The 27,027-nt window shown below is 31.1% G+C and overlaps 1 protein-coding gene and 1 long non-coding RNA gene across 2 annotated transcripts in view; one reads left to right on the top strand and one right to left on the bottom strand.

Moving 5' to 3' along the window:
- LOC144079082 (uncharacterized) overlaps positions 1-2,383 on the top strand; it is a 2,839-nt gene extending 456 nt beyond the window's left edge. Inside the window, exons 1-3 of the long non-coding RNA XR_013301407.1 lie at positions 1-55; positions 152-248; positions 1,660-2,383. The exon at positions 1-55 is cut by the window's left edge and continues 456 nt beyond it. This is a non-coding gene — a long non-coding RNA (uncharacterized LOC144079082). The remainder of the gene's footprint in view (positions 56-151; positions 249-1,659) is intronic.
- Positions 1-27,027, bottom strand: part of enc3 (ectodermal-neural cortex 3) — a 36,854-nt gene that overhangs the window by 463 nt on the left and 9,364 nt on the right. The window contains exon 4 of the mRNA XM_077607631.1: positions 1-1,736. This exon is cut by the window's left edge and continues 463 nt beyond it. The gene's annotated coding sequence lies outside the window, so the exon portion shown is untranslated. The remainder of the gene's footprint in view (positions 1,737-27,027) is intronic.

The raw sequence follows: 27,027 nt of genomic DNA, 5'->3' as shown, positions 1-27,027 counted from the left end.
ATACGACAAAGAGGTCATCATTCCAGCGTCAACCAAGTCAATCCCTCTTCATGCGGTAAGAAAAAAACGGGAAAAAATACATATATATATTTACAAAACCCTGAGACACACACACAGAACAAAAATAAGTAACTTCTTCACCCTTTGCCAGCTTGTATTTTCACTTCAGGACGAAGATCCAAATTTAAGTTGGCCAAAATTGAGGGAAGCCCAAGTCCAACGTTCTCAAAATAGAGACAGGAAGAGTTGTAAGTATACACAAAATCAGACACTTTTAGCACACGTCTTTCTGGTCTGTACACGTCTGCTAGTTCCATTTTCCAATCAAGTCACTTCATCACATGCCTGTCAACCTCAGCCAATTGTTCCCCTTATTAATGTTTGCAATTCCCCTTATTAAGCAATTAAAAAAAAAAAAAAAACGTACGAATTCAACGGGGCACATTTTTCCTCGAGTAAGGCGCCCTTAAAAGTCTACAATTTTCTCCCAAGTGGACGGGATGGCCAATCAGTATGCACTAAATTCAAAATTCTATAGTTGTAGCTTACAGCTTAACTGTCTGGGTACATTGCTTACTGACACGCTATATTCATACAGTGGTACCTCGTGATACAACAAACATAATTTGTTCGCGATACGATTAAATTTTCGAGATGCGACCAAGCCAGGTGGCCGTGACATGAGAGGCTGTTTATCATTGTAGCGAACTGTCTTTTTTTGCCGCATCTCTTTCGTGTATAACTACTATATCTACGAGGACTGAACGATTTATTCAGGCGAGTTTCGACCAGGAAACGCACAACGCGCATTCGTGGGCAAAAAGAGGGCTTTCTGGGTAATGAATTATACTCGTGCACACAACACCGATAGCCAATGGCACCCTTTCTCAGAATAAAACTTCATTACCCACAATCAATATGTGGGTAAGCTCAGCTATTGCATTTCCTGTTATTCCTTCCTTAGTCTGTTAGCTCCCGCGATCGCTCATTCAAGACTACTTCTCGTTGGCAAGTGGTCGTGCGTTATCCTATTGTGAGGACATTTGTGTGCATCAATGGGAAACGTTGGCTCGAGTTGCGAAAAGCTCGATATACGATCTCAGTCTCGGAACGAATTACAATCGTATGTCGAGGTACCACTGTATAGTGAAAAGTTGGAAGTGGGAAAGGCTTTAAGCCTGACAATATTAGCAATCGATGATCACGTTAGCGTTAGCTTCCAATGATCGAGACGATCCGGATCAGAGCCAAAATGGGTAAAATGAGATTGTTTTACAAAAAATATACTTTAAAAAATGTTTTTAAATATTGGTTTCCTGTAAAAAAAAAAAAAGTTATACGGCACAGGCATTTTGAAATGGTCCAAAAAAACGTATAAAATAAGGGGAAAACAGGTATGTAATCAGTCAGCAGTTCAATTCGTTCCACCTGAGTGAAAGCCCAGTGTAACGAGGAGGACTCTTGGCCTTTTGGCTAAAATGTTCAAAGGACTTCAGTCGAAAAACGATAGCGCGTCAAATCACGGCGCTTTCTGCTCACCGTCTTCCAAACGGCGCACGGCAACCGTGACGTGAGAAAGTCACACAAGGGGTCCTTGGGTAAACACATCCGGTGGAAAGAAACTATACCAAGTCGTTCTTTCACTTCTTGCCTTTCCAGGAACCCAGCCAGTCCCGTGTTGACGTTACGGAGGGGGGAACGCTGGCGAGGAACTCTTGCGCCCTTCATCCTGGTTGCTGTGGAGAGAAGGTGAAAGGAGAAGATTAATGTTCCGCTCCGGTGACGACCACACAAGAATGCTGCCGAGGACTCCGGGTCTCCCGTCAGCTTGTCAAAGAGACATTTTATACAGCTTAGCGTGGCCTCGTGAGGCGTAGCGCTATCGGCGCCGTTGACCCGCCTTCCCCTACGGAATGTAAGATTAAGCCGGTCGTGCAGATAGCTAATAAATACGCTACTCTTCTGTGTAAATAGCTGGAGACGCCGGTGCCTCAGTGAAGTCAGACTCGGGTTTGTTTGCGGGCTGCATTAACGTCAACTCCATTTCCAATAGACTTTTATTTCTTTAAAAAACGACATGGTAAAATAAGGCTTTTTTTCTTAAAAAACGACCATGTAAGAAAAAAAGCCTTGCTATACTATATCGTTTTTTAAGAAAAATGCCTTTCTATACTATGTCGTTTTTAAGAAAAATGCCTTACTGTACATGGTCGTTTTTTTAAGTAAAAAAGCCTTACTATTCTATGTTGTTTTTTAAAGAAACAAAGCGTAACTATATATACTGTCGTTTTTTTAAAAGAAAAAAGCCTTACTACACTCCTTTATTATGCAAAAAAAGCCTTACTATACTATGTCGTTTTCTAAGAATAAAAGCCTTACTGTACTATGTAGTTTTTTTAAGAAAAAAAGCCTCACTATACTATGTCGTTTTTTAAGAAAAAAGCCTTACTACACTGTCGTTTTTTAAAGAAAAAAAGCCTTACTATACTATGTCGTTTAAAAAAAAAAGCCTTACTATATTATGTCGTTTTTTTTAAGAAAAAAAAAGCCTTACTATACTATGTCATTTTTTAAGAAAAAAGCCTTACTATACTATGTCGTTTTTTAAGAAAAAAGCCTTACTATACTATGTCGTTTTTATAAGAAAAAAAGCCTTACTATACTATGTCGTTTTTTTAAGAAAAAAGCCTTACAATACTATGTTGTTTTTTTAAGAAAAAAAGCCTTACTATACTATGTCGTTTTTCAAGAAAAAAAGCCTTACTATACTATGTCGTTTTTTAAGAAAAAAGCCTTACTATACTATGTCGTTTTTTAAGAAAAAAGCCTTACTATACTATGTCGTTTTTTAAGAAAAAAGCCTTACTATACTATGTCGTTTTTTAAGAAAAAAGCCTTACTATACTATGTCGTTTTTATAAGAAAAAAAGCCTTACTATACTATGTCGTTTTTTAAGAAAAAAGCCTTACAATACTATGTTGTTTTTTAAGAAAAAAAGCCTTACTATACTATGTCGTTTTTCAAGAAAAAAAGCCTTACTATACTATGTCGTTTTTTTAAGAAAAAAGCCTTACTATACTATGTCGTTTTTTAAGAAAAAAAGCCTTACTATACTATGTCGTTTTTTTAAGAAAAAAGCCTTACTATACTATGTCGTTTTTTTAAAGAAAAAAAGCCTTACTATACTATGTCGTTTTTATAAGGAAAAAAGCCTTACTATACTATGTCGTTTTTTAAGAAAAAAGCCTTACTATACTATGTCGTTTTTAAGAAAAAAAAAGCCTTACTATACTATGTCGTTCTTTAAGAAAAAAGCCTTACTATACTATGTCGTTTTTTAAGAAAAAAAGCCTTACTATACTATGTCGTTTTTAAGAAAAAAAAGGCCTTACTATACTATGTCGATTTTTTAAGAAAAAAGCCTTACTATACTATGTCGTTTTTTAAGAAAAAAAGCCTTACTATACTATGTCGTTTTTTAAGAAAAAAAGCCTTACTATACTATGTCGTTTTTAAGAAGAAGAAAAAGCCTTACTATACTATGTCGTTTTCATAAGAAAAAAAGCCTTACTATACTATGTCGTTTTTTTTAAGAAAAAAGCCTTACTATACTATGTCGTTTTTTTTTAAAGAAAAAAGCCTTACTATACTGTCGTTTTTTAAGAGAAAAAAAGCCTTACTATACTATGTCGTTTTTCAAGAAAAAAAGCCTTACTATACTATGTCGTTTTTTAAGAAAAAAAGCCTTACTATACTATGTCGTTTTTTAAGAAAAAAAGCCTTACTATACTATGTCGTTTTTTTAAGAAAAAAGCCTTACTATACTGTCGTTTTTTTTAAGAAAAAAAGCCTTACTATACTATGTCGTTTTTAAGAAAAAAAAGCCTTACTATACTATGTCGTTTTTTAAGAGAGAAAAAAGCCTTACTATACTATGTCGTTTTTCAAGAAAACAAGCCTTACTATACTATGTCGTTTTTTAAGAAAAAAGCCTTACTATACGATGTCGTTTTTTAAGAAAAAAAGCCTTACTATACTATGTCGTTTTTAAGGAAAAAAAAAGGCCTTACTATACTATGTCGATTTTTTAAGAAAAAAGCCTTACTATACTATGTCGTTTAAGAAAAAAAGCCTTACTATACTATGTCGTTTTTTAAGAAAAAAGCCTTACTATACTATGTCATTTTTTAAGAAAAAAGCCTTACTATACTATGTCGTTTTTTTAAGAAAAAAGCCTTACTATACTATGTCGTTTTTATAAGAAAAAAAGCCTTACTATACTATGTCGTTTTTTTAAGAAAAAAAGCCTTACTATACTATGTCGTTTTTTTAAGAAAAAAAGCCTTATTATACTATGTCGTTTTTCAAGAAAAAAAGCCTTACTATACTATGTCGTTTTTTAAGAAAAAAAGCCTTACTATACTGTCGTTTTTAAGAAGAAGAAAAAGCCTTACTATACTATGTCGTTTTGTAAGAAAAAAAGCCTTACTATACTATGTCGTTTTTTAAGAAAAAAGCCTTACTATACGATGTCGTTTTTTAAGAAAAAAAGCCTTACTATACTATGTCGTTTTTAAGGAAAAAAAGGCCTTGCTATACTATGTCGATTTTTTAAGAAAAAAGCCTTACTATACTATGTCGTTTAAGAAAAAATGCCTTACTATACTATGTCGTTTAAGAAAAAAAGCCTTACTATACTATGTCGTTTTTTAAGAAAAAAGCCTTACTATACTATGTCGTTTTTATAAGAAAAAGCCTTACTATACTATGTCGTTTTTTAAGAAAAAAGCCTTACTATACTATGTCGTTTTTTAAGAAAAAAGCCTTACTATACTATGTCGTTTTTTAAGAAAAAAGCCTTACAATACTATGTTGTTTTTTTAAGAAAAAAAGCCTTACTATACTATGTCGTTTTTCAAGAAAAAAAGCCTTACTATACTATGTCGTTTTTTTTAAGAAAAAAGCCTTACTATACTATGTCGTTTTTTAAGAAAAAAGCCTTACTATACTATGTCGTTTTTATAAGAAAAAAAGCCTTACTATACTATGTCGTTTTTTTAAGAAAAAAGCCTTACTATACTATGTCGTTTTTTTAAAGAAAAAAAGCCTTACTATACTATGTCGTTTTTATAAGGAAAAAAGCCTTACTATACTATGTCGTTTTTTAAGAAAAAAGCCTTACTATACTATGTCGTTTTTAAGAAAAAAAAAAGCCTTACTATACTATGTCGTTTTTTAAGAAAAAAGCCTTACTATACTATGTCATTTTTAATGAAAAAAGCCTTACTATACTATGTCGTTTTTTAAGAAAAAAAGCCTTACTATACTATGTCGTTTTTAAGAAAAAAAAGGCCTTACTATACTATGTCGATTTTTTAAGAAAAAAGCCTTACTATACTATGTCGATTTTTTAAGAAAAAAGCCTTACTATACTATGTCGTTTTTTAAGAAAAAAGCCTTACTATACTATGTCGTTTTTTAAGAAAAAAAGCCTTACTATACTATGTCGTTTTTAAGAAGAAGAAAAAGCCTTACTATACTATGTCGTTTTGTAAGAAAAAAAGCCGTACTATACTATGTCGTTTTCATAAGAAAAAAAGCCTTACTATACTATGTCGTTTTTTTTAAGAAAAAAGCCTTACTATACTATGTCGTTTTTTTTTTTTAAGAAAAAAGCCTTACTATACTGTCGTTTTTTAAGAGAAAAAAAGCCTTACTATACTATGTCGTTTTTCAAGAAAAAAAGCCTTACTATACTATGTCGTTTTTTAAGAAAAAAAGCCTTACTATACTATGTCGTTTTTTTAAGAAAAAAGCCTTACTATACTGTCGTTTTTTTTAAGAAAAAAAGCCTTACTATACTATGTCGTTTTTAAGAAAAAAAAGCCTTACTATACTATGTCGTTTTTTAAGAGAGAAAAAAGCCTTACTATACTATGTCGTTTTTCAAGAAAACAAGCCTTACTATACGATGTCGTTTTTTAAGAAAAAAGCCTTACTATACTATGTCGTTTTTTAAGAAAAAAGCCTTACTATACTATGTCGTTTTTATAAGAAAAAAAGCCTTACTATACTATGTCGTTTTTTTAAGAAAAAAGCCTTACTATACGATGTCGTTTTTTAAGAAAAAAAGCCTTACTATACTATGTCGTTTTTAAGGGAAAAAAGGCCTTAGTATACTGTGTCGATTTTTTAAGAAAAAAGCCTTACTATACTATGTCGTTTTTATAAGAAAAAGCCTTACTATACTATGTCATTTTTTAAGAAAAAAGCCTTACTATACTATGTCGTTTTTTAAGAAAAAAGCCTTACTATACTATGTCGTTTTTATAAGAAAAAAAGCCTTACTATACTATGTCGTTTTTTTAAGAAAAAAAGCCTTACTATACTATGTCGTTTTTTTAAGAAAAAAAGCCTTACTATACTATGTCGTTTTTCAAGAAAAAAAGCCTTACTATACTATGTCGTTTTTCAAGAAAAAAAGCCTTACTATACTATGTCGTTTTTAAGAAAAAAAAGGCCTTACTATACTATGTCGATTTTTTAAGAAAAAAAGCCTTACTATACTATGTCGTTTTTTAAGAAAAAAAGCCTTACTATACTATGTCGTTTTTTTAAGAAAAAAGCCTTACTATACTATGTCGTTTTTTTAAAAAGAAAAAAGCCTTACTATACTGTCGTTTTTTAAGAGAAAAAAAGCCTTACTATACTATGTCGTTTTTCAAGAAAAAAAGCCTTACTATACTATGTCTTTTTTTAAGAAAAAAAGCCTTACTATACTATGTCGTTTTTTAAGAAAAAAAGCCTTACTATACTATGTCGTTTTTTTAAGAAAAAAGCCTTACTATACTGTCGTTTTTTTTAAGAAAAAAAGCCTTACTATACTATGTCGTTTTTAAGAAAAAAAAGCCTTACTATACTATGTCGTTTTTTAAGAGAGAAAAAAGCCTTACTATACTATGTCGTTTTTCAAGAAAACAAGCCTTACTATACTATGTCGTTTTTTAAGAAAAAAGCCTTACTATACGATGTCGTTTTTTAAGAAAAAAAGCCTTACTATACTATGTCGTTTTTAAGGAAAAAAAGGCCTTACTATACTATGTCGATTTTTTAAGAAAAAAGCCTTACTATACTATGTCGTTTAAGAAAAAAAGCCTTACTATACTATGTCGTTTTTTAAGAAAAAAGCCTTACTATACTATGTCGTTTTTATAAGAAAAAGCCTTACTATACTATGTCGTTTTTCAAGAAAAAAGCCTTACTATACTATGTCGTTTTTTAAGAAAAAAGCCTTACTATACTATGTCGTTTTTTAAGAAAAAAGCCTTACTATACTATGTCGTTTTTATAAGAAAAAAAGCCTTACTATACTATGTCGTTTTTTTAAGAAAAAAGCCTTACTATACGATGTCGTTTTTTAAGAAAAAAAGCCTTACTATACTATGTCGTTTTTAAGGAAAAAAAGGCCTTAGTATACTGTGTCGATTTTTTAAGAAAAAAGCCTTACTATACTATGTCGTTTAAGAAAAAAAGCCTTACTATACTATGTCGTTTTTTAAGAAAAAAGCCTTACTATACTATGTCGTTTTTATAAGAAAAAGCCTTACTATACTATGTCATTTTTTAAGAAAAAAGCCTTACTATACTATGTCGTTTTTTAAGAAAAAAGCCTTACTATACTATGTCGTTTTTATAAGAAAAAAAGCCTTACTATACTATGTCGTTTTTTTAAGAAAAAAAGCCTTACTATACTATGTCGTTTTTTTAAGAAAAAAAGCCTTACTATACTATGTCGTTTTTCAAGAAAAAAAGCCTTACTATACTATGTCGTTTTTTTAAGAAAAAAGCCTTACTATACTATGTCGTTTTTTTAAGAAAAAAGCCTTACTATACTATGTCGTTTTTATAAGAAAAAAAGCCTTACTATACTATGTCGTTTTTTTAAGAAAAAAGCCTTACTATACTATGTCGTTTTTTTAAGAAAAAAAGCCTTACTATACTATGTCGTTTTTCAAGAAAAAAAGCCTTACTATACTATGTCGTTTTTTTTAAGAAAAAAAGCCTTACTATACTATGTCGTTTTTCAAGAAAAAAAGCCTTACTATACTATGTCGTTTTTTTAAGAAAAAAGCCTTACTATACTATGTCGTTTTTATAAGGAAAAAAGCCTTACTATACTATGTCGTTTTTTAAGAAAAAAGCCTTACTATACTATTGTTTTTAAGAGAGAAAAAGCCTTACTATACTATGTCGTTTTTTAAGAAAAAAAGCCTTACTATACTATGTCGTTTTTTAAGAAAAAAGCCTTACTATACTATGTCGTTTTTTTAAGAAAAAAAGCCTTACTATACTATGTCGTTTTTAAAGAAAAAAGCCTTACTATACTATGTCGTTTTTTTTAAAAGAAAAAAGCCTTACTATACTGTCGTTTTTTAAGAGAAAAAAAGCCTTACTATACTATGTCGTTTTTCAAGAAAAAAAGCCTTACTATACTATGTCTTTTTTTAAGAAAAAAAGCCTTACTATACTATGTCGTTTTTATAAGAAAAAAAGCCTTACTATACTATGTCGTTTAAAAAATAAAAAAGCCTTACTATACTATGTCGTTTTTTAAGAAAAAAAGCCTTACTATACTATGTCGTTTTTTAAGAAAAAAAAAGCCTTACTATACTATGTCGTTTAAGAAAAAAAAGCCTTACTATACTATGTCGTTTTTTAAGAAAAAAAGCCTTACTATACTATGTCGTTTTTCAAGAAAAAAAGCCTTACTATACTATGTCGTTTTTTTAAGAAAAAAGCCTTACTATACTATGTCGTTTTTTAAGAAAAAAGCCTTACTATACTATGTCGTTTTTATAAGAAAAAAAGCCTTACTATACTATGTCGTTTTTTTAAGAAAAAAGCCTTACTATACTATGTCGTTTTTTTAAGAAAAAAAGCCTTACTATACTATGTCGTTTTTCAAGAAAAAAAGCCTTACTATACTATGTCGTTTTTTAAGAAAAAAAGCCTTACTATACTATGTCGTTTTTTTAAGAAAAAAGCCTTACTATACTATGTCGTTTTTTTAAGAAAAAAAGCCTTAATATACTATGTCGTTTTTCAAGAAAAAAAGCCTTACTATACTATGTCGTTTTTTAAGAAAAAAAGCCTTACTATACTATGTCGTTTTTTAAGAAAAAAGGCCTTACTATACTATGTCGTTTTTTTAAGAAAGAAGCCTTACTATACTATGTCGTTTTTTTAAGAAAAAAAGCCTTACTATACTATGTCGTTTTTTTAAGAAAAAAAGCCTTACTATACTATGTCGTTTTTCAAGAAAAAAAGCCTTACTATACTATGTCGTTTTTTTAAGAAAAAAAAGCCTTACTATACTATGTCGTTTTTTTAAGAAAAAAGCCTTACTATACTATGTCGTTTTTATAAGGAAAAAAGCCTTACTATACTATGTCGTTTTTTAAGAAAAAAGCCTTACTATACTATGTCGTTTTTCAAGAAAAAAAGCCTTACTATACTATGTCGTTTTTTAAGAAAAAAGCCTTACTATACTATGTCGTTTTTTAAGAGAGAAAAAAGCCTTACTATACTATGTCGTTTTTATAAGAAAAAAAGCCTTACTATACTATGTCGTTTTTTAAGAAAAAAGCCTTACTATACTATGTCGTTTTTTTAAGAAAAAAAGCCTTACTATACTATGTCGTTTTTTAAAAAGAAAAAAGCCTTACTATACTATTGTTTTTAAGAGAGAAAAAGCCTTACTATACTATGTCGTTTTTTAAGAAAAAAAGCCTTACTATACTATGTCGTTTTTTAAGAAAAAAGCCTTACTATACTATGTCGTTTTTTTAAGAAAAAAAGCCTTACTATACTATGTCGTTTTTAAAGAAAAAAGCCTTACTATACTATGTCGTTTTTTTTAAGAAAAAAAGCCTTACTATACTATGTCGTTTTTATAAGAAAAAAAGCCTTACTATACTATGTCGTTTAAAAAATAAAAAAAAGCCTTACTATACTATGTCGTTTTTTAAGAAAAAAAGCCTTACTATACTATGTCGTTTTTTAAGAAAAAAAAGCCTTACTATACTATGTCGTTTAAGAAAAAAAAGCCTTACTATACTATGTCGTTTTTAAGAAAAAAAAGGCCTTACTATACTATGTCGATTTTTTAAGAAAAAAAAAGGCCTTACTATACTATGTCGATTTTTTAAGAAAAAAGCCTTACTATACTATGTCGTTTTTTAAGAGAAAAAAAGCCTTACTATACTATGTCATTTTTTAAGAAAAAAAGCCTTACTATACTATGTCGTTTTTTAAGAGAGAAAAAAGCCTTACTATACTATGTCGTTCTTCAAGAAAAAAAGCCTTACTATACTATGTCGTTTTTTAAGAAAAAAGCCTTACTATACTATGTCGTTTTTTAAGAAAAAAGCCTTACTATACTATGTCGTTTTTTTAAGAAAAATAGCCTTACTATACCATGTCGTTTTTAAAGAAAAAAAGCTTTACTATACTATGTCGTTTTAATAAGAAAAAAAGCCTTACTATACTATGTCGTTTTTTAAGAAAAAAAGCCTTACTATACTATGTCATTTTTTAAAGAAAAAAAGGCCTTACTATACTATGTCGATTTTTTAAGAAAAAAGCCTTACTATACTATGTCGTTTTTAAAGAAAAAAAGCCTTACTATACTATGTCGTTTTTTAAGAGAAAAAAAGCCTTACTATACTATGTTGTTTTTTAAGAAAAAAAGCCTTACTATACTATGTCGTTTTTTTAAGAAAAATAGCCTTACTATACTATGTCGTTTTTTAAGAGAAAAAAAGCCTTACTATACTATGTCGTTTTTTTAAGAAAAAAAGCCGTACTATACTATGTCGTTTTCATAAGAAAAAAAGGCCTTACTATACTATGTCGTTTTTTAAGAGAAAAAAAGCCTTACTATACTATGTCATTTTTTAAGAAAAAAAGCCTTACTATACTATGTCGTTTTTTAAGAGAGAAAAAAGCCTTACTATACTGTCGTTCTTCAAGAAAAAAAGCCTTACTATACTATGTCGTTTTTTAAGAAAAAAGCCTTACTATACTATGTCGTTTTTTAAGAAAAAAGCCTTACTATACTATGTCGTTTTTTTAAGAAAAATAGCCTTACTATACCATGTCGTTTTTAAAGAAAAAAAGCTTTACTATACTATGTCGTTTTAATAAGAAAAAAAGCCTTACTATACTATGTCGTTTTTTAAGAAAAAAAGCCTTACTATACTATGTCATTTTTTAAAGAAAAAAAGGCCTTACTATACTATGTCGATTTTTTAAGAAAAAAGCCTTACTATACTATGTCGTTTTTAAAGAAAAAAAGCCTTACTATACTATGTCGTTTTTTAAGAGAAAAAAAGCCTTACTTATACTATGTTGTTTTTTAAGAAAAAAAGCCTTACTATACTATGTCGTTTTTTTAAGAAAAATAGCCTTACTATACTATGTCGTTTTTTAAGAGAAAAAAAGCCTTACTATACTATGTCGTTTTTTTAAGAAAAAAAGCCGTACTATACTATGTCGTTTTCATAAGAAAAAAAGCCTTACTATACTATGTCGTTTTTTAAAGAAAAAAGCCTTACTATACTATGTCGTTTTTTAAGAAAAAAAGCCTTACTATACTTTGTCGTTTTTCAAGAGAAAAAAAGCCTTACTATACTATGTCGTTTTTTAAGAAAAAAAGCCTTACTATACTATGTCGTTTTTTTAAGAAAAAAAGCCTTACTATACTATGTCGTTTTTTTAAGAAAAAAGCCTTACTATACTATGTCGTTTTTTAAGAAAAAAAAGCCTTACTATACTATGTCGTTTTTTAAGAAAAAAAGCTTTACTATACTATGTCGTTTTTATAAGAAAAAAAGCCTTACTATACTATGTCGTTTTTTTAAAGAAAAAAGCCTTACTATACAATGTCGTTATTTTTAAGAAAAAAGCCTTACTATACTATGTCGTTTTTTTAAGAAAAAAAGCCTTACTATACTATGTCGTTTTTTAAGAAAAAAAGCCTTACTATACTATGTCGTTTTTTAAGAGAAAAAAAGCCTTACTATACTACCGTAATTACTCGAATATAACACGCAGGTTTTTGCAAAATAATTAATTCCAATAGTTGGGGGTGCGTGTTATAATCAAAAACTAATTTTTTTTTTTTTTTTTTTTTTTTTTTGTCTTGTTACATGGCCCTTAGCCTGGTGCTTTTTCTTGCCAAATAAATTGAATTGAAATTGAATTGAATAAAATAAATTACAAATTTTCGATCGAAAAAAGCATTGTCAAACTCACTTTGACGCGCGGATTTTACGTCATCTCGTAGAGCCGACGCACGGATTTTACGTCATCTCGTGAAGCCGACGCACGGATTTTACGTCATCTCGTAAAGCCGAGACCACCACTGCCCCCCTCTAGCCTCGTACCCGTCTCAGTTCACCCTCTCTCAGTTCAGTGTTCTAATCAATAACTAAAATAAATTACAAATTTTCGATCGAAAAAAGCATTGTCAAACTCACTTTGACGCACGGATTTTACGTCATCTCGTAAAGCCAATCGGATGATGTGTTGTGGGAGGAAGAGGAAGTGGATGAAGGAAGCGTGGACGTTGATAGGATTCTCAACGAAGAGATGTATGAGAGGACAGACAAAGAGAGAGAGGAACTTTTCATTTGAAGGATTCTAATGAATAAATTTGTTTGAACAAAACAATCGTGAAACGAAGAAAAAAAGGTAAGATTTCTGATTTTCGTCAGCGGGAAATTTTAGGTGCGCACTATATTCGAGTACTGCGTTTTTCCAGATTTTTTTGGCCCAAAGTTATACCTGCGTGTTATTTTCGAGTGCGCGTTATATTCGAGTAATTACGGTATGTCGTTTTTTAAGAAAAAAAGCCTTACTATACTATGTCGTTTAAGAAAAAAAAGCCTTACTATACTATGTCGTTTTTTAAGAAAAAAAGCCTTGCTATACTATGTAGTTTTTTAAATAAAAAAGCCTTACTATACTATGTCGTTTAAGAAAAAAAGCCTTACTATACTATGTCGTTTTTAAGAAAAAAAAGCCTTACTATACTATGTCGTTTTTAAGAAAAAAAAAGGCCTTACTATACTATGTCGATTTTTTAAGAAAAAGCCTTACTATACTATGTCGTTTAAGAAAAAAAGCCTTGCTATACTATGTAGTTTTTTTAAGAAAAAAAAACTCACTATACTATGTCATTTTAAGAGAAAAAAAGCCTTACTATACTATGTCGTTTTTTTTTTTAAAGCCTTACTATACTATGTCGTTTTTTTAAGAAAAAAACCTTACTATACTATGTCGTTTTTTGAGAAAAAAATGCCTTACTATACTATGTCGTTTTTTAAGAAAAAAAGCTTTACTATACTATGTCGTTTAGTAAGAAAAAAGCCTTACTATGCTATGTCGTTTTTAAGAAAAAAAAGCCTTACTATTCTATGTCGTTTTTTAAGAAAAAAAGCCTTACTATACTATGTCGTTTTTTAAGAAAAAAAGCCTTACTATACTATGTCGTTTTTTAAGAAAAAAGCCTTACTATACTATGTCGTTTAAGAAAAAAAAGCCTTACTATACTATGTCGTTTTTAAGAAAAAAAAGGCCTTACTATACTATGTCGATTTTTTTAAGAAAAAAGCCTTACTATACTATGTCGTTTTTTAAGAGAAAAAGCCTTACTATACTATGTCGTTTTTTAAAGAAAAAAGCCTTACTATACTATGTCGTTTTTTTAAGAAAAAAAGCCTTACTATACTATGTCGTTTTTATAAGAAAAAAAGCCTTACTATACTATGTCGTTTAAAAAATAAAAAAGCCTTACTATACTATGTCGTTTTTTAAGAAAAAAGCCTTACTATACTATGTCGTTTTTTAAGACAAAAAAGCCTTACTATACTATGTCGTTTAAGAAAAAAAAGCCTTACTATACTATGTCGTTTTTTAAGAAAAAAAGCCTTACTATACTATGTCGTTTTTAAGAAAAAAAAGGCCTTACTATACTATGTCGTTTTTTAAGAGAGAAAAAAGCCTTACTATACTATGTCGTTCTTCAAGAAAAAAAGCCTTACTATACTATGTCGTTTTTTAAGAAAAAAGCCTTACTATACTATGTCGTTTTTTAAGAAAAAAGCCTTACTATACTATGTCGTTTTTTTAAAAAAAAAAGCCTTACTATACCATGTCGTTTTTTAAGAAAAAAAGCTTTACTATACTATGTCGTTTTAATAAGAAAAAAAGCCTTACTATACTATGTCATTTTTTAAGAAAAAAAGCCTTACTATACTATGTCATTTTTTAAAGAAAAAAAGGCCTTACTATACTATGTCGATTTTTTAAGAAAAAAGCCTTACTATACTATGTCGTTTTTAAAGAAAAAAAGCCTTACTATACTATGTCGTTTTTTAAGAGAAAAAAAGCCTTACTATACTATGTTGTTTTTAAGAAAAAAAGCCTTACTATACTATGTCGTTTTTTTAAGAAAAATAGCCTTACTATAATATGTCGTTTTTTAAGAGAAAAAAAGCCTTACTATACTATGTTGTTTTTTAAGAAAAAAAGCCTTACTATACTATGTCGTTTTTTAAGAAAAAAAGCCTTACTATACTATGTTGTTTTTTAAGAAAAAAAGCCTTACTATACTATGTCGTTTTTTTAAGAAAAATAGCCTTACTATACTATGTCGTTTTTTAAGAAAAAAAGCCTTACTATACTATGTCGTTTTTTAAGAAAAAAAGCCTTACTATACTATGTCGTTTTTAAGAAAAAAAAAGGCCTTACTATACTATGTCGATTAAGAAAAAAAGCCTTACTATACTATGTCGTTTTTTTAAGAAAAAAAGCCTTACTATACTATGTCGTTTTTAAGAAGAAAAAGCCTTACTATACTATGTCGTTTTGTAAGAAAAAAAGCCGTACTATACTATGTCGTTTTCATAAGAAAAAAAGCCTTACTATACTATGTCGTTTTTTAAAGAAAAAAGCCTTACTATACTATGTCGTTTTTTAAGAAAAAAAGCCTTACTATACTTTGTCGTTTTTCAAGAGAAAAAAAGCCTTACTATACTATGTCGTTTTTTAAGAAAAAAAGCCTTACTATACTATGTCGTTTTTTTAAGAAAAAAAGCCTTACTATACTATGTCGTTTTTAAGAAAAAAAAGGCCTTACTATACTATGTCGTTTTTTTAAGAAAAAAACCTTACTATACTATGTCGTTTTTTAAGAAAAAAAGCTTTACTATACTGTCGTTTTTATAAGAAAAAAAGCCTTACTATACTATGTCGTTTTTTTAAAGAAAAAAGCCTTACTATACAATGTCGTTATTTTTAAGAAAAAAGCCTTACTATACTATGTCGTTTTTTTTAAGAAAAAAAGCCTTACTATACTATGTCGTTTTTTAAGAAAAAAAGCCTTACTATACTATGTCGTTTTTTAAGAGAAAAAAAGCCTTACTATACTATGTCGTTTTTTAAGAAAAAAAGCCTTACTATACTATGTCGTTTAAGAAAAAAAAGCCTTACTATACTATGTCGTTTTTTTAGAAAAAAAGCCTTGCTATACTATGTAGTTTTTTAAATAAAAAAGCCTTACTATACTATGTCGTTTAAGAAAAAAAGCCTTACTATACTATGTCGTTTTTAAGAAAAAAAAGCCTTACTATACTATGTCGTTTTTAAGAAAAAAAAGGCCTTACTATACTATGTCGTTTTTTTAAGAAAAAAACCTTACTATACTATGTCGTTTTTTAAGAAAAAAATGCCTTACTATACTATGTCGTTTTTTAAGAAAAAAAGCTTTACTATACTATGTCGTTTAGTAAGAAAAAAGCCTTACTATGCTATGTCGTTTTTAAGAAAAAAAAAGCCTTACTATACTATGTCGTTTTTTAAGAAAAAAAGCCTTACTATACTATGTCGTTTTTTAAGAAAAAAAGCCTTACTATACTATGTCGTTTTTTAAGAAAAAAGCCTTACTATACTATGTCGTTTTTAAGAAAAAAAAGCCTTACTATACTATGTCGTTTTTAAGAAAAAAAAGGCCTTACTATACTATGTCGTTTTTTTAAGAAAAAAACCTTACTATACTATGTCGTTTTTTAAGAAAAAAATGCCTTACTATACTATGTCATTTTTTAAGAAAAAAAGCTTTACTATACTATGTCGTTTAGTAAGAAAAAAGCCTTACTATGCTATGTCGTTTTTAAGAAAAAAAAAGCCTTACTATACTATGTCGTTTTTTAAGAAAAAAAGCCTTACTATACTATGTCGTTTTTTAAGAAAAAAGCCTTACTATACTATGTCGTTTAAGAAAAAAAAGCCTTACTATACTATGTCGTTTTTAAGAAAAAAAAGGCCTTACTATACTATGTCGATTTTTTTAAGAAAAAAGCCTTACTATACTATGTCGTTTTTTAAGAAAAAAAAGCCTTACTATACTATGTAGTTTTTTTAAGAAAAAAAAACTCACTATACTATGTCATTTTAAGAGAAAAAAAGCCTTACTATACTATGTCGTTTTTTTTTTAAAAAGCCTTACTATACTATGTCGTTTTTTTAAGAAAAAAACCTTACTATACTATGTCGTTTTTTAAGAAAAAAAAGCCTTACTATACTATGTCGTTTTTTAAGAAAAAAAGCTTTACTATACTATGTCGTTTAGTAAGAAAAAAGCCTTACTATGCTATGTCGTTTTTAAGAAAAAAAAGCCTTACTATACTATGTCGTTTTTTAAGAAAAAAAGCCTTACTATACTATGTCGTTTTTTAAGAAAAAAAGCCTTACTATACTATGTCGTTTAAGAAAAAAAAGCCTTACTATACTATGTCGTTTTTAAGAAAAAAAAGGCCTTACTATACTATGTCGATTTTTTAAAGAAAAAAGCCTTACTATACTATGTCGTTTTTTAAGAAAAAAAAGCCTTACTATACTATGTCGTTTTTTAAGAAAAAAAGCTTTACTATACTATGTCGTTTTTTTTAAGAAAAAAGCCTTACTATACTATGTCGTTTTTATAAGAAAAAAGCCTTACTATACTATGTCGTGTTTTTTTTAAGCCTTACTATACTATGTCGATTTTTTTAAGAAAAAAGCCTTACTATACTATGTCGTTTTTTAAGAAAAAGAAGCCTTACTATACTATGTCGTTTTTTAAGAAAAAAAGCTTTACTATACTATGTCGTTTTTTTTAAGGAAAAAGCCTTACTATACGATGTCGTTTTTATAAGAAAAAAGCCTTACTATACTATGTCGTTTTTTTTTTTAAAGCCTTACTATACTATGTCGGTTTTTTTTTTAGAAAAAAGCCTTACTATACTATGTCGTTTTTTAAGAAAAAAAGCCTTACTATACTTTGTCGTTTTTCAAGAGAAAAAAAGCCTTACTATACTATGTCGTTTTTTTAAGAAAAAAAGCCTTACTATACTATGTCATTTTTTTAAGAAAAAAGCCTTACTATACTATGTCGTTTTTTAAGAAAAAAAGCCTTACTATACTATGTCGTTTTTTAAGAAAAAAAGCTTTACTATACTATGTCGTTTTTATAAGAAAAAAGCCTTACTATACTATGTCGTTATTTTTTTAAAAAAAGCCTTACTATACTATGTCGTTTTTTTAAGAAAAAAAGCCTTACTATACTATGTCGTTTTTTAAGAGAGAAAAAGCCTTACTATACTATGTCGTTTTTTAAGAAAAGCCTTACTATACTATGTCGTTTAAGAAAAAAAGCCTTACTATACTATGTCGTTTTTTAAGAAAAAAAGCCTTGCTATACTATGTAGTTTTTTAAATAAAAAAGCCTTACTATACTATGTCGTTTTTATAAGAAAAAAAGCCTTACTATACTATGTCGTTTTTAAGAAAAAAAAAGCCTTACTATACTATGTCGTTTTTAAGAAAAAAAAGGCCTTACTATACTATGTCGATTTTTTAAGAAAAAGCCTTACTATACCATGTCGATTTTTTAAGAAAAAGCCTTACTATACTATGTCATTTTTTAAGAAAAAAAGCCTTACTGTACATGGTCATTTTTTTAAAGAAATAATAGCCTTACTGTACATGGTCGTTTTTTAAGAAAAAAAAGCCTTACTATACTATGTCGTTTTTTAAAGAAACAAAGCCTTAGTATATATACTATGTCTTTCTTTATAAAGAAAACAGCCTTACTATACTATGTCGTTTATTAAGCAAAAAAGCCTTATTATACTATGTCGTTTTTTAAGAATAAAAGCCTTACTGTACATGGTGTTTTTTTTAAGAAATAAAAGCCTTACTGTACATGGTCGTTTTTTAAGAAAAAAAACCTTACTGTACTATGTCGTGTTTTAAGAAAAAAAGCCTTACTATACTATGTCGTGTTTTAAGAAAAAAAGCCTTACTATACTATGTCGTGTTTTAAGAAAAAAAGCCTTACTATACTATGTCGTGTTTTAAGAAAAAAAGCCTTACTATACTATGTCGTGTTTTAAGAAAAAAAGCCTTACTATACTATGTCGTTTTTTAAGAAATAAAAGCCTTACTGTACATGGTCGTTTTTTAAAAAAAAAAAGCCTTACTATACTATGTCGTGTTTTAAGAAAAAAAGCCTTACTATACTATGTCGTGTTTTAAGAAAAAATGCCTTACTATACTATGTCGTGTTTTAAGAAAAAAAGCCTTACTATACTATGTCGTGTTTTAAGAAAAAAAGCCTTACTATACTATGTCGTTTTTTAAAGAAAAAAAGCCTTAGTATACTATGTCGTTTTTTAAGAAAAAATGCCTTACTATACTATGTCGTGTTTTAAGAAAAAAAGCCTTACTATACTATGTCGTTTTTTAAAGAAAAAAAGCCTTACTATACTATGTCGTTTTTTAAAGAAAAAAAGCCTTAGTATACTATGTCGTTTTTTAAGAAAAAAGCCTTACTATACTATGTCGTTTTTCAAGAAAAAAAGCCCTTACTGTACATGGTCATTTTTTTAAAGAAATAATTGCCTTACTGTACATGGTCGTTTTTAAGAAAAAAAGCCTTACTATACTATGTCGTGTTTTAAGAAAAAAAGCCTTACTATACTACGTCGTGTTTTAAGAAAAAAAGCCTTACTGTACATGTTCATATTTTAAGAAATAAAAGCCTTACTGTACATGGTCGTGTTTTAAGAAAAAAAGCCTTACTATACTATGTCGTGTTTTAAGGAAAAAAAGCCTTACTATACTATGTCGTGTTTTAAGAAAAAAAGCCTTACTGTACTATGTCGTGTTTTAAGAAAAAAAGCCTTACTATACTATGTTGGGTTTTAAGAAAAAAAAGCCTTACTATACTATGTCGTGTTTTAAGAAAAAAAGCCTTACTGTACGATGTCGTGTTTTAAGAAAAAAAGCCTTACTATACTATGTCGTTTTTTTAAGAAAAAAGCCTTACTATACTATGTCGTTTTTAAAGAAAAAAAGCCTTACTATACTATGTCGTTTTTTAAGAAAAAAAGCCTTACTATACTGTTGGAGTAATCATTATTATAAATGTGTTTGCAATGAATATAAAGCCTTATAATATACATGAGATAGAATTAATATGTGCTTTCAACGAAGACAAACGCTTACTCCAAGGTCGCTCTCCAGGACAGCTGGCTCCAGCTTGAGATACAAGTTCGCAATGACTTAACGATACACTGAGTCCTTGCTCCGAGGACTGATTACTGGAAGATACGCCTCAACCCTTTCCCCAGATGCAAGTTCGCAATGAAGATCTGTGAAGGACGCTTAAATTGTTGTTGGTTCAGCGGATGGCTATCAGTCAACCTCCGGGATTACTCGCATATTGTTTTAATTTGTGACGCTAGGTTTGCTTGATATGGAATTGTTTTGTTTCTTGCTTACGCAATTGGATCGAATCGATAACCTTGTAATTGTTTTGATTTGAGGCCTTAAATGGGCAGGACATAATGCCGCTCGACAGAACAATCTTGACCGGACGAGCGGGTGGATGTATTCTCTTCTTGCAATAATTAAATGGTGATGTGACTACAGATGCCTTTTTTATTGAAAGCTGAATTTGGAAATACCTAAGGATAAACCTAACATTGGATAAACCTAACATATACTATGTCGTTTTTAAGTAAAAAAGCCTTACTATACTGTCGTTTTTTAAGAAAAAAAAGCCTTTCTATACTATGTCGTTTTTATAAGAAAAAAACCTTACTATACTATGTCGTTTTTTAAGAAAAAAAGCCTTACTATACTATGTCGTTTTTAAGAAAAAAAAAGCCTTACTATACTATGTCGTTTTTTAAAGAAAAAAAAGCCTTACTATACTATGTCGTTTTTTAAGAAAAAAGCCTTACTATACTAGGTAGTTTTTCAAGAAAAAAAAGCCTTGCTATACTATGTCGTTTTTTTAAGAAAAAAAGCCTTACTGTACATGGTCATTTTTTTAAAGAAATAATAGCCTTACTGTACATGGTCGTTTTTTAAGAAAAAAAAGCCTTACTATACTATGTCGTTTTTAAGAAAAAAAAAAGGCCTTACTATACTATGTCGATTTTTTAAGAAAAAGCCTTACTATACTATGTCATTTTTTAAGAAATAATAGCCTTACTGTACATGGTCGTTTTTTAAGAAAAAAAGCCTTACTATACTATGTCGTTTTTTAAAGTAACAAAGCCTTAGTATATATACTATGTCGTTTTTTAAAGAAACATAGCCTTAGTATATATACTGTCTTTTTTTATAAAGAAAACAGCCTTACTATACTATGTCGTTTATTAAGCAAAAAAGCCTTATTATACTATGTCGTTTTTTAAGAATAAAAGCCTTACTGTATATGGTGTTTTTTTAAAGAAATAAAAGCCTTACTGTACATGGTCGTTTTTTAAGAAAAAAAAACCCTACTATACTATGTCGTGTTTTAAGAAAAAAAGCCTTACTATACTATGTCGTGTTTTAAGAAAAAAAGCCTTACTATACTATGTCGTGTTTTAAGAAAAAAAAAGCCTTACTATACTATGTCGTGTTTTAAGAAAAAAAGCCTTACTATTCTATGTCGTTTTTTAAGAAAAAAAGCCTTACTATACTATGTCGTGTTTTAAGAAAAAAAGCCTTACTATACTATGTCGTGTTTTAAGAAAAAAAGCCTTACTATTCTATGTCGTTTTTTAAGAAAAAAAGCCTTACTATGTCATTTTTTAAGAAAAAAAGCCTTACTGTACATGTTCATATTTTAAGAAATAAAAGGTCTTTTTTTAAGAAAAAAAGCCTTACTATACTATGTCGTTTTTTTTAAGAAAAAAAGCCTTACTATACTATGTCGTTTTTTTAAGAAAAAAGCCTTACTATACTGTCGTTTTTTAAGAAAAAAAAGCCTTACTATACTGTCGTTTTTTAAGAAAAAAAGCTTTACTATACTATGTCGTTTTTATAAGAAAAAAAGCCTTACTATACTATGTCGTTTTTTTAAAGAAAAAAGCCTTACTGTACATGGTCGTTTTTAAGAAAAAAAGCCTTACTATACTATGTCGTGTTTTAAGAAAAAAAGCCGTACTATACTATGTCGTTTTTTAAGAAAAAAAGCCTTACTGTACATGTTCATATTTTAAGAAATAAAAGCCTTACTGTACATGGTCGTTTTTAAGAAAAAGCCTTACTATACTATGTCGTGTTTTAAGAAAAAAAGCCTTACTATACTATGTCGTGTTTTAAGAAAAAAAGCCTTACTATACTATGTCGTTTTTTAAGAAAAAAAGCCTTACTGTACATGTTCATATTTTAAGAAATAAAAGCCTTACTGTACATGGTCGTTTTTAAGAAAAAAAGCCTTACTGTACTATGTCGTGTTTTAAGAAAAAAAGCCTTACTATACTATGTCGTTTTTTCAAGAAAAAAAGCCTTAGTATACTATGTGGTTTTTTAAGAAAAAAGCCTTACTATACTATGTCGTTTTTTAAGAAAAAAAGCCTTACTGTACATGGTCATTTTTTAAAGAAATAATAGCCTTACTGTACATGGTCGTTTTTTAAGAAAAAAAGCCTTACTATACTATGTTGTGTTTTAAGAAAAAAGCCTTACTATACTATGTCGTTTTTTAAAGAAACAAAGCCTTAGTATATATACTATGTCGTTTTTTTTTATAAAGAAAACAGCCTTACTATACTATGTCGTTTATTAAGCAAAAAAAGCCTTACTATACTATGTCGTTTTTTAAGAAATAAACGCCTTACTATACATGGTCGTTTTTAAGAAATAAGCCTTACTATACATGGTAATTTTTTTTAAAGAAAAAAGCCTTACTATACATGGTCGTTTTTTAAGAAAAAAGGCTTACTCATCAAACTATTCCACAAAGGGCCGCAGTGGGTGCAGGTTTTCATTCCAACCCATAAAAAGGACACCTTTTCACCAATCTGGTGTCCTACAAGTGCACTCAGGTGCTTCTTGTATTCTGCAGAAATCTCATTGGTTAAACTGTTTGTGCTATATAAATTGGAACAAAAACATGTACCACAACAGCCCTCGAGGACCAGTTTGCCCATCCCTGATCTAGATCGCAATCGAGTGAAAAATATTGATCTGCAAATCTTTTGATCTTGAACACAATCACTATCTCCAAAGCAAGTGCTTCTTCTCCATAAAAGGATCCTTCTGGATCCGTCCTAACATTCCTTCAGCACTTGAGCACCATTTTCACAACTCTTGTTAAACGTTTTGGCAGCTCCGATCTCCAGCTGCCACCGCAGATAGTTCCGGGCCCTGCAGTTAAGAAGGAATGTTCCACTGGATATTTGGAGGAACGCCATGTTTACCCCTAATTATCATCGTTTGTCATCGGATGAGTGCTCGCTCGCTCTCATCTCGACCCGTTTAACCACGCTCGGTTTGTCCAAATGACGAAACAAGTCCGAGCGAAAGTGAATCGCTTATTGACAATTTTCAAAGCGGCTCCTATTTTTTTTCAGTAAAAGTCAAACCTCAGCTTTTGGGCAAAGGTGAGAAACCCGATTGGTCGACCTCTGACCTACTTCCAAACAAAAAAACGGACAAGGCACCTGGTTACTTCCTGTTGGGTTGCTTGCAACCGGCCATAATTATGCCATTGCCCGACTGACTAAACAAATAGCATTCCTGTGTTTGATGTAGGAAATAGAAGTAAAGGGCGGTAAACATTCCAGTAGCGTACAGATACCAAAATATTTACGGTGAAAATGACTTGAAAAATGGCAAAACCACGGCACCCCGCTTCTCTCCATGGCTTTCACGGCACGTTTAATCTTGATGATGACAAAGCTGCTTCTCACCGCTTAGTACTTCACTGAGTGACGACCATCATTACTTTTTAATAACAAGAGCCACGGCTCTTTTAAAATTAACTTTCACTACTATGCAGCTGTCTGAAATTTTTCCGACCACAACAATGTGGAGACAGGAACAAGCCTGTTTTCACTTTATTGAGTGACGACTTAATAGCTCAAATTTTTACTAAGTCGATCCACCATTCGCGGCTGGCTCTAGAGGTGACTGTGTAGGGTACACGGTCGATTGGTCGCCGGTCTTTTGGTCGCCGGTCTTTTGGTCGGCCGGAAGGTAAGTGATAATTCCCATTTAAATCGTTGCTCAAATTCCCTAAATACAAACTGCGAATGACTATTTAGTCATACTTAATGCCCTAGTAATTATTAGGCTAAAGAAAAGTTCCAAATTTCCCGGACTTTTATTGTTTTTTGTTGGAGAACTTGTTAAGACCCTGACGGACGTCGCTTCTTAAAGGGACAACGCATGTACATACGAACTCTTATACACTCACACGTCGGCTCAGTGAAACTGCTCATGGCCATTGTTGGCTTTTAATGATGCGTAGACCGTGTTGTTTTACCTTGTTTTGTCGTCGGTCTTTTGGTCGCCCGTTGTCGCGCGACCAAAAGACCGGCGACCAATCGACCGCACACGACTATGCAGTTCCCTTCAGAAAGATCTTACATATTTACATATACAGTGGTACCTCGAGATACGAGCTTAATGCGTTCCAAGACTGAGCTTGTATGTCGATTTTCTCGTAACTCAAACGAGCGTTTCCCATAGAAATGAACTAAAATTGAATTAATTCGTTCCAACCCTCTAAAAAAAATCCAAAATAGGATATTGGATTATAAAATATTTTTATTTGTTCTAATTCGCCATCTATTAACAAAGTAACAAATAACTAGTGGTTTAATAGTACTAAAATTAGACGGATTTCGCGGAGGGGAGAGAGACTTTTTGCACGGCAATGCGCTTGTAACATAACATAAACAAATTTAAATCACCTTGGATTATGATGCGGACACTCAAAAATAAATTTAATCTAACCGAACACTAAAATTAATTCTAATTTTGTTTGAAATTTTGATAGCTTTCTTCTCCTGGGTTGGCTCTATTTGCCCCGCCTCCACCCTGACTTTCAGATGCAACCTATTGAGGGTTGTTTGCTTTTGTATTCCCTTCAAAATATTCCCAAAATGATGCACACAAATGTCCTCACAATTTGATAATGCATGACCACTTGCCAACGAGAAGTACTATATACTCCTCTCGTATTAGCGAACAAGCTCCGCCATTCGCACTGACTAACGGGAAAAAAAAACACTGAAAAAAATGCAACGCTCCGCCCAGTGCTCGCAGAGACATTACAAAGGGGGAGTTGCGAACAGAAAGACAGTGCTCAAGATGTTCTTATCAGCAGCATCTCGCGTCCGCCATCTGCTCGTATATCAAAATTTGTCTCGTATCTCAAGATGAATATCTGCTCAAAATTTTACTCGTATCTCAAATTGCTCGTATGTCGAGGTACCACTGTATATGGTCATTAACTATGATATGTTCATTGATATGTTCCGTCCCTTTATCAAATAAATCAAACTCAATGTCTTACCTATGCTATGCGCTAGCATACGCTATTTTTTTTCCCCTGCCAAAGACAATCCGAATGACCTCTCCGATCTCTCCAAGTACACGCTGAGGTGAACCCTGCTAAATGGAAAGCTAATTAGAATTAAAAGCATTATCTAACTTCTTAGGCTTATTAGGGGAAGTAGTTCAAGTCTAATCTAGACAAAAAAAACCTTGCCTGTAGAAACTTGTTTTTGAAGTGTGTGGAATTGCCAACACTCCTCAAGAATGCATTTAATTATGTTCATGCATGTAACGTTTTGTCATTTTCAGGTAGTTTGAATCCTTGATAGGGCACGCGTTTAACTCATTGGATCCCTTTGACGACGCTGGACGTCCAATCCGTTTCGACTGGAAGACGCTGACAAATGAACGATTGCTGCCAGGCCTCCCAATCAAAATGGATTGGACGTGCCCTGCTGTTAATTGCACTCGAGAATTCACATCGAGTTAAAAACTGTGAAATTCTAAAAATTAAATCAACTTTAATGTTAATATTGTGGCCTATGTGACCCTAATATGTAAACAAGTTCATTACGCTATAAAGCAAGGTTGTCAGACTCGGGTTGGTTCGGGGGCCGCGTTAACGTCAACTCAATTTCATGTTGGGCGGACAATTTTAGATATAATATTTAGATGTTTTTAAATAAATGGATTAAAAGAACTGGATTAAAAGCCCTGAATATTCCGTTTTTTATAGATCTAAAACAATGTTTATTTTAGCTTTTTTAAATATATTTTTAGATTTTACAAAATGATTTTTGAACTAAAAACACAGATAAAAATGGATTAAAAAATTACAATTATTGATTTAAAAGGGGGAAAATCAGGAAATGTAATATACATCTATACTCTTCATTTTAATTTGATCCTAAAACTGAAAGTCGGCGCTCATGATTTACTTTCCCGGGCCACACAAAATGATGCGGCGGGCCAGATTTGGCCCCCGTGCCGCCACTTTGACACATGTGCTATAAAGGGGTTAACGGGCAGCGCCGTGTGTAGTGGTTCACACAGTCACGGTAGCGAGAGTATGCGTAAAGTTTGCATGTTTTTCTAGTTTTTTTTCTCTTTTTTAATACACGTCGCCGTGCCATGTTTACTAACGTCCAGCTAGCATTCCGCTATATTCGAAGCCTTTACGTGGCGCTAGCATTGTCCGTTCTCTAAAGAGCGTCTTGGTGCAGCTGCAGAGGATAATTAGGCATCCTTACGTTAAAAGGCTGGAACAAAGAGGGTCCCTATAACCCAAACCGTGCCACTTCGGTGCCACTTCAGAGGCGCAAATGCCATGCAATTGGAGATTAATTAGCAAGCGCGGGCATACTTTGGCTCATGCCAGCTGGCCCCCGCCAAGAGGCCCCTGTAACTATATGATGGCTCGTCGCTTTTTGAAGGGCCTAATCAAATTAGCGTGGGCGATTTATTCAGTCATTTGAAGCACCTTCTCCGCTCTCCCTTTCTTTTACGTTTCGCTCGGAGAAAGCGCCAATAAAAAGGCTATTAGAGTTATGCAAATGGGGAGATTGATTACTCAAGAGACCGGACGCCAAGTGTGTGCGCACGTGCTGCTAACTGCGTTTGTTGTACGCCGATGCAATTGGCTAGGGGGCTCCTGGCGGCCCTGGCGGCCAGGCATTAATAAAACATTAGTATTGAGCGAGCAGGGGGGCCCCCAGGCTCCGCCCCCGTGATCCCAAGGAGACCTTTCCAATTTACGGCAGCTGTCCCGGGACGGCGCTAGCTCGCCGACAACCCCCTCCCGAGCGACCCGTGGCCTCGCCAGGTGTCGTCCATGACGTGGGTTTTAGTTGGAGACGTTAAAGTCAGCCTTTTGTTTGTGATTTGGGTGATGGACTGAAGGTCAAAGTGTAGATAACGGTTATTTGGGAGGTTTTTGTCAAATTAAATTAACTCGTTAGGTGCCAATAACAACGAACAAAGTATGGTCCGTTCAATAGAGATGTCAAATAATATCAATCATCCGCTCTTTACTATGCTAGTTTTTAATCAAACTACTAAATAGGCATTTTCAATCAAAACTTAAAAAAGGGACATCAGGCAATCTTTTTTTCCAGCAATTTACATGAAAAAAAAATGAA

This window comes from Stigmatopora argus, chromosome 8, assembly GCF_051989625.1.
Source record: "Stigmatopora argus isolate UIUO_Sarg chromosome 8, RoL_Sarg_1.0, whole genome shotgun sequence".
Taxonomy (NCBI): domain Eukaryota; kingdom Metazoa; phylum Chordata; class Actinopteri; order Syngnathiformes; family Syngnathidae; genus Stigmatopora; species Stigmatopora argus.
Note: the sequence above shows the minus strand (reverse complement) of the source record. Positions and strands in the feature narration are given on the sequence as shown.